Genomic DNA, 15,757 nt, shown 5'->3' with positions numbered 1-15,757 from the left:
GCGGTGGATGAGTACCTTTTTCCCTCATGCTGTGTTTGTATGCGGTCGTTAACTAAGTTGAGCAAAGTAAATAAAAACCTTTCAAAGTTCATTCAGCCTGATGTTTCCACGTCAAGTTACCACAATCACCATATCTCGTATTCTGCACACGTCTGGGCTATGGGGTAGGGTGGCAAGATGGAAACCCTTTCTTACAAAAAGGAACATCCAAGCCCATCTAAATTATGCCAAAAGATTCATTCAGACACCCCAAGCCATGTGGGAAAATGTGCTATGGTCTGACTAGACAAAGGTTGAACTTTTTGGCCTAAATTGTAAAAGATATGTTTGGCGCAAAGCCAATAAAGCTCATCATCCAAGGAACACCATACCAACACACCGAAGCATGGTGGTGGTAGCATCATACTTTGTGGCTGCTTCTCTTCAGCTGGGTCAGAAGTGTGGGATAAAATTCCAAAATCTAGATGTGCAAAGTTAATAGACTTATTCACAGAGACTTGCTGATGTAATAAATGCAAAAGGTGCTTCCACAAAGTATTAGTTGGGCGGGGTGTGCAGACTTATGCCATCAGGGTGTTGTAGTTTTTTTATTTAAAATGTTATTTTTCTGGATTTGTGTTTGTTGGAAGATCACATTGCAGATGTAAAAAGTCTGACATTTACATTGTTGTTATTTCTGTCTTTACATTTCAAAAACCTGCAATTTCATAAAGGTGTGCAGACTTTTTATATCCACTGTACGTACCCACGAAATGAACACTATAGCTTTGGGCGAAATATGATGGCTAATTCAATTCTTACCTCTTCAGCAACTTAGCTATATGCATAGCTGGCTAGGTAGTCCAGCTAGACCTGGGGTCTCTAACACGTTGCTCGCGAGCTAGCGGTAGCTTGCTGCCTGTTTTTGAGTAGCTCGCCAAAAGGTTCAAAGATTATGTACAAAAAAATCCGACAACAAATAAATGCACCCTGGAAACCTCTTCCCATTTCAATCCAATCAAATGCACAGATGTCCCACCCCCTCCAACACAAAATGATATCAGCTGTCAATAGAATAAGTTACAAATAAGTTAGTTAATGCTACTGTCAAGTTTTCCAACACATTGTCACATCAGTTACCCTGTAGGCTAGCTACTGAGGTAGCTACTGAGCTAAAGTAAGGAGTTCGGTGGTGTTAGCAAGCCAGTTTAGCTTATAAAATAGCCAGATTTATGATGAACAAAGAAAGTGGCCAGGCCACCAGGCCAGAAAAAACATGCTATTTCCATGAGGAATAGGAATGCGAGTTGTTTTTTTTTTTTTTCCCCCACGAATGTGAAGGACAAGTGTGTGTGCCTCATCTGCGGTACCAGTGTTTCAGTAGGTAAAAGATGCAACATTCAACGGCACTGCAGGGACATTCTAAAGCTCTTAACATGAAAAGGCCTAACGTGGCTTAATGTTCCAAAACAGCGCTCAATGATCACCAAATTTCTCTCGGACATGTCTTGTCATAAATACTTTCACCTGTCAAAAAATCAAAACGGAAATCCCATGAGTATGGACGTTATCTTACATTGAGCGTTTTCCTCTCTATTAACGCCCATTATAAGGAAAAGGCTTAACGTGGATTAATGTTGCTCTCGCTCTTCGCTACAGTGAGCTTGACACATTGAAATTTGAAACATATGGATACAGAACGTACATTGACATGCTATTGATGTGAATTTAAGATACTTTTGATCCAAAATGTGAGCTTTGAATACTGACATTTGATACATGTATATACAAAAAGTATCTTAATTCAGCTGGTTAATGTGAGTGTTTTAATACATTATGTGTGAGTAATATAAGACATGAGTAGCTCTCCACCACTTTCATTTTTTCAAAGTAGCTCTCAGATGAAAAAAGGTTGGAGACCTCTGAGCTAGACTAACTCTGTTTACTGGTTTTACAGTGATATCAATTGACCCAGAATTGCTGGTAGCAGTGTATCTGTAACTGTTCATTTTAGAGAGTCAATAAATGCTGATGCTTCCGCTGGGGTGTCCATCCTTTTAGCTTTCCCATCAATTATCACTCTGAGCATTGCACGATACAGCAGGGCATAATCCATCTTCCTTTGTTTAAGCCTTCCTTTCACCTTGTCAAACGCCTTCCTCTTCTTCACCACCTCTGCAGAGCACTCTTTAAAGAAGGAGATCCTGGGTACATTGCTTGTAGAATCAGATTCGAGTCGACGGGCTGCAGCCATGACCTGTTGTTTGTGAGTGGAGCTGTGAAATTTTTACAATCACCGATCTTGGGCGTTGATTTGGTCCCAGTTTTGCCACCAGGGAACGATGAGCACTATCCAGTTTAACACGTCCAGATTTGGTGGAGATCTTAAGATATTCGGGGATCCATGTTTCAAAAAACTTTAGTGGATCAGGGTGGATCTGCTGCAATCCTCTCTTCCGCTTCGCCAATACGCTGGGCCATTGATTGTATTTGGCTTGTTTGGTCATGAATTTCTTCTAGAACAGCACTTATCTTGGTGTCTATCATATTGGTGATATTCTCTATGATGCTTGCAGAAAATTTGGTTCTGACCCAGTGAGACTAGCATTAGCCACCATGCTAGGTTTCACCATCTCCTCTGTGACAGTTGTAGATGAATTTTTGGTCTTCCTGGCCTTAGTACCGGGTGGGTTGGAAAAGTAAATTTCTAAGTTCATTGTATACCCACGAACCTCTGGAAATTTCGCCCTTTTATCACTTATGTGGGTAAATAAACTAATAAATAGACAAATAGTGCAGGTGCTCACTTGGGTTATGTCTATGCTCTATGGCGCCATCTTGTGTTCTACATTGTTAAAGCAACTGTACAGATGCATTGTCTCTCAGGTTGTGGCAATCCGATGCCTGCAGTATTCTTGTACTGGAGCTCTCTGGGGGAGGGATATGAGATGTGTCACCTAAGGTCCTGAAAGAGCACTGTATCAGTCCCAGATACAGTCGGCTGCTGGGGGGAGATGAGTTGCCTGCGGTCTCCAGACAGCCAGATTAAGAGGACTGTTTTGCTCTTCTCTCCGAGTATCTACTCTCTCTCTCTCATCTCTCTGTTCTCTTTTGAATCACATGCTATTACCGTCACTAACCCCTCTAGAATGAGAACTGTTATTTTTTACAGACCACCTGGCCCCCCTGGTAGACATTCTTGAGGAACTGAATGTTCTCCTCAGCTCCTTCCCAGAGCATGGAACCCCCTGATTGTACTAGGGTACTTCAACATTCATCTAGAAACCCATCAAGCTTCTATATTCTTCCCCTGCTCCACTCCTTTGTCTTTACTCTAATGTAGTCATCTTTGACACACAAGGCAGGCAAACAGCTGGATCTGGTTTTTCTGAGGCACTGCACCACCTGAGACCTGAAAGTCAATCCCCTCCACCTCTCTGACCACTACACTCTTTCCTTTTATCTACCTCCTCTATGACCCACCCCTGTGCCTACCTCTGTCACTTCTCGCTGTAACATACATAACCTCTCACCTTCAGCTTTCTCTTCTACAGTCCTCGCTCTCCTGCCCCTTGTTTCTTTCACAAAACTTTGTACAGTTTCTGCTGCATTCAACTTTCTCACCTCTCTGTCATCTCCCCTTGATTGTCTTTGTCCTCTTACTTCCAGGTCTATGTGACCTACCTTTCTGCAACCTTTGATACAGTGGAGCACACTCTATTTCTGTCTACCCTGGGGATAACTGACACTGCTCTTCTTTGGGTTCAGTCTTACCTTGATGCTTTTTCAGGGTGTCCTGGAATGGTGTATTGTCCAGACCCCATAACCTGCCAAGGGGTGTTCCTCAAGGATCTGTACTTAGCCCCCTCCTCTTCTCTTTTTGACTTATCAGGGCCAATGCCAGGCAGCAGACTTTCTGTCCTACACAGATGTCTGCCTTTTCCCTTGAACCACCACTTAAACTCATTCCCATAGAGACAGTGTCTGTTCCCCGACTCCCGGACCCAAACTTCTTAAAAACATCTAGTAGGGGCATTTGTGCTGATAATTTAATAAAAATTAAATTTGACAAACCTGAAAGTAGTACTTGTAGATAAATGGTCCTTAGGATAGGGTTAATAAATATTAGATCGTTACAACCTAAAGCTAGTAAACAAATTGATTACTGATCACCAATTTGATCTTATGCCTGACTGAAACTTGTCTTAAGCCTAATAACTTTGTCGCTCTTAATGAATCAATTCCTCCCATTTACAGTAATCACCAGGTCCCTCGACCTACCGGCAGAGGTGGCAGTGTTGCTGCTGTACACAGCTCCAAACTCCGTGCCACTTTTAAACCTGGCTATAGCTTTCAATCGTTTGAACTGTTAGTACTTAGCTTTGCACATCCTGACAAGACTGCATTTCAGCTATTTACCCTTGTAATAGTTTACAGGCCACTGGGCCCTTATAGTGTTTTCTTATCGGAATTTGCCAACTTTTTATCTGACCTGGTTGTCAATACAGAAAAGGCTGTGATAGTAGGCGACTTTAATGTGCATATAGATAATGAACATGACCCATTCAGAACAGCATTTTTGTCTATAATTGAACCTGTTGGACTCTATCAAGCTGTGGATAAACCCACACATTACTGTAACCATACTCTAGATCTGGTCCTCACACATGTTACATTATGCCACACAATCCTGTATTATCAGACCACTATCTTATCTCTTTCAATTTACCGCTAATGTGCTTGTAGAAAAGGGCCACATGTTTCTGTCTTTGTCTGTGTCTTTGTCTTTGTTTGCAGACCACCCCCACCTCTCACAGGCACTTGTTTACAACTCAGTTGAAACCTGCCCAAACCGGTCCTGCTGCTCCCCTTATCAGCAGGACCCCTGCAGGTAACCTGAGGCACAGGCGCACCCCAAAGGACGGCCCCCAGGTCACCATTTGCCCTCTGACCTGTCCGTATCCTTCGGCCATCACTCAGAGCCTCAATAGGGCCAAGGATACGGGACAATATAAAGGTGGTGGTGACCTCCCCCACCTCAGTACCACACCAATACCCGCAGAGTGAAGAACTGGGGAGACCAAGCCCTTGGGGACCAAGCATTGTGATGTTGTTGTGTGCATCTATGCCTAAGAAACCACACACACCCAAACAACACACACTCTCAAAGAACACACACACACATCCACAAATCCCAAAATTTTCAATAAAATCTTGAACCCGGAACCTGACTCCTGTGTCCTGACTGACACCCCACTGTGACAGCAGCATTAACCTGAACCTAGTTTACAGGTGAAACTGCCCCCTCAGTTTCAGTGCTTCGCATACTTGGAGCCCAAATCTTCTAGGCGCACGTTTTCTTCTTTTACAGCTAATGCCTTTATCAGTGAGCTCCCTAGATCATACAACCTGTACAATGAAATCTCCTTTAGTCTTTAGTCTGTTTAAACCCTAGCTTAACTGAAATAAATCTACTTGCAGACAGTATTGACTCTACTTTGCGTAAAACTCAAAAGGAAGAAAATCATAGACAAAAAGCTAGCACCTTGGTACAATGACCATACGCATACTCTCAAACAAGCTACGCAAAAACTCAAAAGAAAATGGCACTCCACCAAATTACAAGTTTTTTTCCTGGCATGGAAGGAAAGTCTCCTAACCTATAAGCATGCCCTTATAGTTGCCAGATCCAAATATTTCTCTACCCTTATTGAGAAAAATAAGGGCAATCCTAGGTATCTGTTTAGCACTATCGCCAGATTAACTAAGAGTCCTGCATCAGTTAACCCTAACATGACGGCTATTCATAGTAGCAATGACTTCATGAACTTCTTTAATAGTAAAATCATAAAGATAAGAGACACAATACAAAAATTTTCATCGACTTCTGCCTACTGCCTAGCCAGTCCCATCCCAGACAACGTCTATTAGGCCTGTCTTGCACTTTGACTCTTTTATACCCATTGAACTTAACGACTTTCTTTCTTTTATCAATTCATCTAAAAACTCTACCAGCCAACTAGACCCCATACCAACCAGCTTCCTAAAACAGCTACTACCTGCAATTGGCACACCTTTATTAAATCTTATGAATGCCTCCCTCCGTCTGGACATGTACCTCAGTCCTTCAAAGTAGCAGTCATCATCAAGCCTATTCTGAAGAAGCCCAATCTAGATTCCAATGACCTGTCAAACTATAGGCCCACCTTGAATCTTCCATTCCTCTCAAAAATCCTGGAAAAAGCAGTATCAAAGCAACTCTGTGCATTTTTACACTCTAACAACATTTTGGAAGTCTGTCAGTCTGGGTTTAGACCTCATCATAATACGGAAACCGCTCTCCTGAAAGTGCTCAACGATCTTCTACTCTCCTGCGACAATAGCTGTATCTCTCTTCTTGTGCTACTAGACCTGAGTGCAGCCTTTGATACAATCGATCATCCTATCCTTCTTGACCGCCCCGAAAACCTGGTTGGCACAAGTGGACAGGCTCTATCCTGGTTTAGGTTCTATCTATCAGAACGATATCAGTTTGTCTCCATTAACAATGAATCCTCTGATCTTCTACAATGAAGCTTCTTCCAGAGTAAGATATGGTATACCACAAGGATCTGTCCTTGGGCCTCTGCTCTTCTCGTTATACATGTTGCCTCTTGGCGCTATCATCTGTAAACATGACATTAGCTTCCACTGTTATGCGGATGACACTCAGTTATACACATCAGTCAAACCTGATGTCCCTCTGAATATCTCAAACACGGAGGCCTGCCTAACAGATGTAAAGAATTGGATGGCCCAAAATGTTGTCCTCCTTAACTCAGACAAAACCAAAATATTGGTCATTGGCCAAAATTCAATCAGGAGCAAATTCACTCACTTTACACTGGACCTTGATGGTGTTTCCCTCTCCTCAAGTGCAGCTATCAAAGACCTTGGTGTCATTATTGTCTCATCTCTTTTGAAACTCACCTAACTAACACCTCTAGGACAGCCTTCTTCCATTTGAGAAAATATAGCCAAAATCAGGAAAATTGTATCAATTAATGATGCTGAAAAGTTAATCCATGCCTTTGTAACATCCAGATTAGACTACTGTAATGCCCTCTTGTCAGGATGTGCAAATGTCTCACTAAAACCCCTTCAGCTGGTACAAAATGCAGCTGCTTGAATCTTACCTAGAACTAAATGTTTTGAGCACATTATCCCAATTCTAGCTTCTCTCCATTGGCTACCCATTAAAAACCAGATCATTTTTAAAATACTCTTACTCACCTTTAAGGCTTTAAATGGGCTTGCCCCTCCCTATCTTACGGACCTTCTTCACCCATACCTTCCACAAAGAGCCCTTCGTTCCCAAAATGCCTGGCAATTGTTGAATTTTCTTCTAATTTTAAAAGTAAACAAACCGGACCAAAAGCGCGCTTGGAGAAAAAGCTTTATTTGGTGATGGAATCCGGCAGCATCTCTGCCTGCGAAGCTTTAACTGTGATCGGCCTTTTATACCATGAAACAAATGGCAACAAACAATAGGTTTACACTGTTGCAACATCAACCTATGTTCCCAAATGCAAAGCGGGATCCTTCATGGTTCAGCATCATTCGGAAAAATGGTGATGGTTGCCAATTGCCCACTCCCGGTTGTATGCTAGACTTGATGGCCGTTGCCTGCCTTAATCAATTGCTCTTGGCTCCAACTGTAACGTGGCGCCAAGAGGTGTGGAGCTTCCTTTGTAACTACGATAATAAGGCCATCAGGTTAACAGTTCTCTGATTCTGAACCACATCTGGTCAGAAGTTAGAAGCACTATAATCTTACATTCCCCCCTTTGATCATAAAAAAATATGATCACAAAAATAAAGAAATAGTTGTAAGAAAATACAGGAATGGAAGGAGGGAAAAGAAAAAGAAACATGTTGATATTAATCATGTACACAGCCTAATACTGAGCACAGGCACCTCTGTGTGGCAAGCGGTTGTATTATAGGGCACTAACCCGTGTAAAGGATCTGACTACGCCACCCTGGGAATTTCACCCAAGGAAATATTTGCCTAAAATCAGTCCCATCAACCCAAAAGGCACTCAGGTTTGTATACTAATGAGCAGGAGACGTGGTTCCATCCATTAATGATCCTTTATTAACAGCAAAAAAAAATTAAACAATAATAAAAAAAGGGCCTTCAGTTACACAATCCACCATAGATCACAGAGGGACAGGGATAATCCTGAGATCTGAGGCTTACCGGTGGAGGGGCAGGCTAGCTAGGGGAAGGGAGGTATCCCAAAGAGAAGCCACCCCAAATCACACGTGCCCACACATCCACACACAATGGTGAAGGGTCAAACCAACGATGTACAGGTGAAGACGGCACACAGGAAAGGGGGACACCGCCACCAGAGAAACCAGCCTGCCCCCCACTTTAAGCTCTCAGCTTCTGCAAAACAGGGAAAAGAATGCATACAATGAATGGGGCAACACGTAACAACCAGCACACCGAAACTGCAGTTGGCCAAATGCTGAAACAATAAACACTGGTTATCAGCAGCTATAAAAAAAGGCCTCCTGCCAGTGGTGCAACACAAAATAAAAGAAAAGAAAACCAGAAAGACTGGCGTAGGCCAAGGGCTGAAACAATGACACTGGCTCTCAGCAACTGTAGTAAAATGGCCTCCCGCCAGAGATGAAATTAAATACAAAAAAAAAAGATAACAAAAAAACAAAGGCAACACTACACAGAATAATATCAATTGCCAAGATGGTCAAACAAGCAATTTACAAATTAGCGAGGGGAGGAGATAATTAAAAGGAATAAACCCCACTCGCAATGCACCCTCACATGCATGCAACTGCAACAGACCCACGGGGGTAGCAAGCAACTAACACCACGAAGGAAAAAGGGTTTCAAACCAACGGTCTGAAACACAAGCAGCTAAAAGCGAAGATACCTATAGTGGACGTTAGCTGTAGGCAAAGCAGCAGTGTTCTTGCAGCGGGAGCCACAGTAGCACTCGTAGTTCCCCAGTCGTTACGAGACACCAACCCCGGCCTATAGTCCCTGTAATACATGATAAAACGTCAGGCTTAAAAACAAAGATGATAAAGAAATTAAAACTAGCGCCATAATACGCTACATACCGATCAGGTGGCGTCTACTTGCTCAGGGAAGGGGAGAGCCTATTGCGCTTACTCGGCTACTAACCGCGGTTACCTATAACAAAACACTCGGTTTACTACGTGCAACATAAGGGAACATCACAAGGGAAATAAGGGCACATACCAGCAATGATCTGTAAAAAGATAGCTTCCAGGGGAGATCCACCATAAAAGGACCTGCAAAATCATAAGCAGCCAATATAACAAGAGTAAACGATAAACAAAGGAAGCAGAGAAACGCGGATAAAACTCCAATACCTGCGACCAAGGCGGAAATCAGGTAAACAGGAAACGGGGCGTGCACTTGACGTCGAGTGTGAACTTAGACAAGTTACCTTTTCCTTATATAGGAGTACCCACGTATAATGATTGGCTGGTAATTGCGGAGTGGTTAAGGAAGCAGAGCAGTGCACCTAAATAGAACGAACAGGAATACCACATCCATCCTGCTACATCTGCTTACAGTATAAAATAAAAGAATATAATTTTATGATGATACACGGATACATTGAAAGATGTACAGAGAAATGACATTGCACCTTGGTTTATATTAGGTATGCTATTGGAGTCCTGCTGCAGTGAACGACTTGTGCTGTGTCTTTCTTAGCTTTATCACAGATGAATTGTGCAAATATGAATTTCACCCCTTTAATTAACAAGGCTAGTATAGTTAATCCCAGTAGAGCCAGAAGAATGTATTCAACTACAATTTTCCCTAGGCCAAATAATTGGACAATCAATCAAGAAAACTGAATCTCGCAGGTGATATTTCATGTGTTACCCGTGATACATTGTAGATGTTAGAGATCACATTCTTCATGTCATCTCGATTATCTGGAATGTAAGAACAACATTCTATTCCAATGATTTTACAGGCCCCACCCTTAGAATGTAGTCTAATGCTGCTCTGTTCTGCAGAGCCATAACTCTAACAGCAGTCAGTTCCTCAGAAATTTTGCTTAGACCTAACGTAGTGTTATTGGTTAGAACATAAGAACATATGATGATGAGAACAGGCCATTCGGCCCAACTAAGCTTGAACACAGCAAGGGTCTCTGCCTCAACTACATGACCTGGCAACCTATTCCATGTATTGATAACTCTTTGTGTAAAATAATATTTCCTTATATCAGTGCGGAACTTACTCTTAACTAGTTTCCATTTATGTCCTCTTGTTTTACAGACTGAACTCACTCTAAAGAGTCTATTATAGTTGACCTTATTGATTCCTTTTATAAATTTAAATACCTCAATTAAATCACCCCTAAGCCTCCTCTTGATAAATCTAAATAGGTTAAGTAACTTGAGTCTTTCCTCATAGCTTTTATATATATATATTTTTTTTTTTTGTAATTATCTTTTTATTTGGAAAAGACAACAATTTAACATACAGCTTTTCAACAATATTCATAACACACTCTTCCTGTTTTCTTTTTTTTATAGTCTTATGCATATGTAACAGAAAAAAGGGAGAGACAAAAAAAAAAAAAAAAAAAAGAACATCTGGGTGTCGCAGTCCTTAAATGCCTTACAGTCCATATAACTTTAATGAAGCTGCTCATCCGTATTCACCCACCAGACATCAAGTATCCTTAAAGTCCTATGAAATTCCACATTATTTAGTCAGCCACTGGGCGTTCCCCTTTTATACATATGCCACATTCTTATTTCGGAAAACATTAACTATGTACAATTGAACTGAAGGGAGTTTACATTTTTACATTTTTCTCAACTATAGGAGGAAAGTAGTTTAAAACAAATGTTATACAAAGCTATACAAAGTCTGTTCTCATTGGGGTTACAAAATCAATCCATTTTTGCCAAATTTGATAAAATTTATCTTTTTGAGCCCTCAAAGAATAAGTCAATTTTTCCATCTTAAATATTTCTAAGGTTACCCCATACCAATCTTCCACGGTAGGCGGAGTTGTAGTTCGCCACCTTCTGGTGATTGATTTTTTACTCGCCGCCAAAAGGGCCTGCAGTAGCTTTATATCCCTCCTCTGTTTCAAACACACAATGTGGCCCAAATAAAGTGTCTCTATGTCCATGGATAGATGAATTTTAAATACCGTGCACAATATTTTATAGATGCCCTTCCAATATGAACTCAGCTTAGGACATTCCCAGAATATGTGGGAGTGGTTTGCCTCCCTTGACCCACACTGTCTCCAACAGATTGAACCTTCATTATTATATCTTTCCTGGTAGGGGGTCATAAAAAATCTTACTATGTTTTTCCAGCAGTGCTCCCTCCACTCCATAGAGTTAGTTGAGGACCACTGAAAGCTGCATATCTCCCCCCAAGCCTCCTCCGAAATCTCTATTCCTGCTTCCTTTTCCCATTTTTCCTTAATATACAGGGTATTTTCATTTTTAGTCAGAAACAGAGCATTATACCACTTTGAGATTGATTTGGAGGGAACCGAACCAAGGGCCGACCTTAGAATCCTGAAGAACTCCGACTCTGTTTTTGAGAAATCAGTAGGTCTGCACTCCTGATTGAAATAGTGTCGCAGTTGAAGGTACCTGAAGAAATCTTCCTGTTCTAGACCATGTTTGTCCTGCAAGTATTGGAAACTCTGTATTGCGTTTTTGTGTGTGAATGAAAGGTAAGTTGTAAGTCCTTTCTGTATCCAGGACTTAAATCTTTTATCCCCTCTATTGGGAATAAATTCTGTATCATAAGCACACCATCTAAAGAGCCTGAGCATGTTGTGAATTTCGCTTGATTTAACCACTTTTTGCCATATCTTTAACGTAAGATTGATCCAGGGGTTATTTCTTTCTTCTAATTGAGCTATCAAACCTCTATCTGCAATTACGGCCTGTAGAGGTAAATCTAAACTAATTTCAGATTCTAGTTCCTTCCATCTGGCTTTATACTCATTATTGCACCAATATAGTAGAGGGGTTAGCTGTGCAGCGTAAAAATATTTCTTTAAACAAGGAAGTGCCATACCTCCTTTCTCTTTTCTCAACTGTAGAATATTAAATCGAATTCTGGGCTTCTTACCTTGCCAAATAAACCTAGAAATCCATTTATCCCACTCCCTAAATTGATTGTCATTTATTTCCACTGGTAAAGTCCGAAAGATATATAATAGTTTTGGGAGAGTGTTCATTTTAATTGCGCTAATCCTCGAGTTTAGATTTAGAAAGGGGATAAGATTCCATCGGTGCAGGTCTGATTTTATCTTCAACGATAATGGTCCATAATTTGCTTGAGACAATTTTGAAAGGTCTTTTGTTAGCATTATTCCTAGATATTTTAATGATTCTGCTCCCCAATCCAGATTATATTTGTCTTGCATGCTCTTTGGTGCCGTGAAGTTCAAAGTCATGACCTGTGTCTTTGATATGTTGAGCTTATATCCTGATAAATTTCCATACTTGTTCAACAGTGACATCAAACCCAAGAAGGACCTCTCTGGCTCCCCCAAAAGAACCAAAACATCATCTGCAAAAAGCATTACCCTCTGTTCAATCCCCTCCACCTCAATGCCTCTAATAGTGTCACTCTGTCTCATTAATTGTCCAAAGGGTTCTATAAATAAAGCAAAAAGGAGGGGGGATATCGGGCAGCCCTGCCTCGTTCCCCTCTCCAAAGTAAAAGAGTCAGAAAGATCCGTGTTAACTTTAATTCGTGCCATAGGCTTATCATAAAGGGTCTGAATAACTCTTATAAATCTCTCCTGAAAGCCAAATTTTCCCAAAACCTTATATAGAAACAGCCATCTAACCGAGTCAAAAGCTTTCTCTGCGTCTAGACCTACAATTACTGCTTTTGTCTTGTCTTTCTTTATCTGTTCTAGTATATGTAAAGTTCTTCTTATGTTGTCCAGAGTCTGTCTATGTTGAATGAATCCTGTCTGATCTAGATGGATGAGATCAGGTAGGAGTATTTCTAGTCTGCGTGCTAAGATAGATGTAAACAACTTGTAATCTACGTTGAGAACACTGACAGGCCGGTAGTTACCACATTCTTGTTTGTCTTTTTGCTCTTTAGGAATGACTGATATAATTGCTTCCCTCCAAGAGGGTGGAAGTTCTCCTTGTTGTAGGATCCGGTTAAATGTGTTAAGTAGTAATGGCGTTAGTTGTGGCTTCAAGGCCTTATACCACTCTGAAGTGAAGCCGTCAGAGCCTGGAGACTTACCAGGCTTCAATTTGGAAATGGCTAAATTCAGTTCTTTTACAGAAATTGGTTGGATAAGACTCTCATTCTGTAAACTACTGAGTTTGGGTAGTAGTAATGAACTCAAAAATGTATCTATTTGAATTTCATCAGAGGCCCGGGGTTGAGAATACAGCTCCCTGTAAAATATTTCAAAGCTCTCTTGAATTTTCTCTATTGTATTTTCAACTATTTTTGTTTTTGGATTCTTTATCTTATAGATTGTATTTTCCATTTGTTGCTTCCTTAGCCTATATGCTAGCAATTTTGCTGATTTACCACCTGCCTCGTAATTTCTTTGTTTCAAGAAGACACACTTTTTTTGAGTTTCTAGTGTAAATATTTCGTCAATTTCGCTTTGAAGTTTTTTAATTTCCTGTTTCAAATTGGTGTTTATTTTATTACTGTCAGCTAACTGTAGCTTCTTTAATTTCTCCTGTAGGTCTGTTAATTTCTGTCCTTTAAGTTTCTTCATATGTGAAGTGATGGAGATAATTTTCCCCCTCATTACAGCCTTCAGTGCATCCCACAGAATTGCTGGTGATACTTCCCCTGAGTCGTTAAAGTCTAGATATTCTCTAATGTCTTCCTTTAATTTCTCCAATAGTTTTGAGTCGTTGAGTATGTTTGAATTCAGTTTCCATTCAGTTTTCCTTATTTTCCTTCCTAGAGCTAATGACATAGAGATAGGGCTATGGTCTGACAGGTCAATTGTTGCTATGTTACAATCCCTGATCCTAAATTTCTCAGAGCTGAAGACGAAGAAGTAATCCAATCTTGAATAAACTGAGTGCGGGTAGGAATAGTGTGTATAATCTCTACTAGTCGGGTGAAGTTCTCTCCATACATCTATGATGCCCAACTCTCTCATCAGTGCTTTCAGTTTCCTAGTCAGAGATCGGTTTTGTATAGTTGGTCTTGAAGAATCTAGTGCTGGGTTCAACCTGATGTTAAAATCCCCCCCGCATATTATCACTCCCTGAGAGTTAACCATTAAGTCAAAGACCCGTCTGTATAGTAACCAGTCACTTCCCGGTGGAGCATAAACATTCAGTAAAGTTATTAAAGATCCCTCTATTCTCCCAGTGATCTTAATAAATCTTCCCCCTTCATCCACAGTCTCTGATATGTGTTCATAAGCAAGTACATTCGATATAAGGATAGCCACACCTCTCTTGTGTCCTGCCTTAAATGACGCAGAGAATACCTGTCTAAAACCCATCCTTTGTAATTTTGCATGTTCTGATTGACTCATATGTGTTTCCTGAAGGAAGGCTATCTGTGCTTTCTCTTTTTTCAATTTTGACAAAATCTTACTTCTCTTAATTGGATTCAAAACCCCATTCACATTAAAAGAAATTATTTTCACTAGTCCACTTTGCATTCTGTCATTAAGAATGTAAAATACTCGCTCTTCCTCTCTATATAAATAATAGGTGGTCCCTTCTTATCAGAATACCAGTAATACAAACCAGAACAAAAACCTTGAACATTTTCAACAAGAAACATTTTAAATTTTGTCCATACTTCCAGCCTTGAGGCTCTTTCACTCACCAGCCTCTGTTTTGAGGGATAACCTTTCTTCCCTAACTGGGTTAGAGGGCCCTCCGCTGTTTCCACAGCCATAACCAAACCTCTTCAGTGTCTCGACTTCCCTCATAATGAATTAAATTGTTTCGTCCAAATTGTTAAATTGTTAATGTTCTATTTTTACCTGCTCCGGAGTCAATCTACCGTACCAATTATTTTGCTTCAAGTTAGTCTTTATCCTCTGTGTGATCACGTCTGAATGCCAGCAGCTTTTCTTTGTATCCTGATGCTCCACTGGCTCGCTTCGCGCGTCGTTTCCTCGCTGGTGTCCATGACCCCCGCTGGATCCTCTCAAGGAGGGACGCCGGCTGTGTGATAACTTTTACCGGTAATCCACGGTCTGCCAGATCCGACGTCGCCTCTTCCACCGAGTTGTAGGTCTTAGTCTCGTCCTCATAGTAGACTCTCAGTCGGGCCGGGTACAAGGTCTGGAACTTAATGCCTTTATCTTTCAGGGCCCTCCGTGTCTCTGCGTATTCTCTTCGCTTGGTCAGGATAAACGGTGCATAATCGTGGTCGAAGTTGATTTTGCAGTTTCTCCACATGAACCCTTTCTTTTGCCATGCTAACTTAAGCACCTCTTCTTTCGTTCTGAAGCTGAGGAATTTAACAAGGATCGACCTGGGTTGGGCACCTGCTGGTGGTTGCGGTGCTAATGCTCGATGGGCTCTCTCTATCTGTAGATCCTTCGACTCGGGTATGTCGAGGTTTTCTTTAAGCAGCTTATCCACGAAAGAGATCATTGCTCTGGGCCCTTCCTCTACACCTTCGGGTACCCCGTATATCCTCACATTTTCCCTCCGTGTACGCCCCTCTTGGTCCGCTAGCTTCATTTGGAGCTGCTCATGTAGCGTTAGC

General features: G+C 41.2%; 1 pseudogene; it reads left to right on the top strand.

Moving 5' to 3' along the window:
• The window catches only part of LOC118794015, a 47,404-nt pseudogene extending 36,089 nt beyond the window's left edge, over window positions 1–11,315 (top strand).
• The last annotated feature ends 4,442 nt before the right edge of the window (window positions 11,316–15,757 follow it).

Source organism: Megalops cyprinoides, chromosome 19 (assembly GCF_013368585.1).
Source record: "Megalops cyprinoides isolate fMegCyp1 chromosome 19, fMegCyp1.pri, whole genome shotgun sequence".
NCBI classification, from domain to species: domain Eukaryota; kingdom Metazoa; phylum Chordata; class Actinopteri; order Elopiformes; family Megalopidae; genus Megalops; species Megalops cyprinoides.
This window is presented reverse-complemented; position numbering and strand designations above follow the sequence as displayed.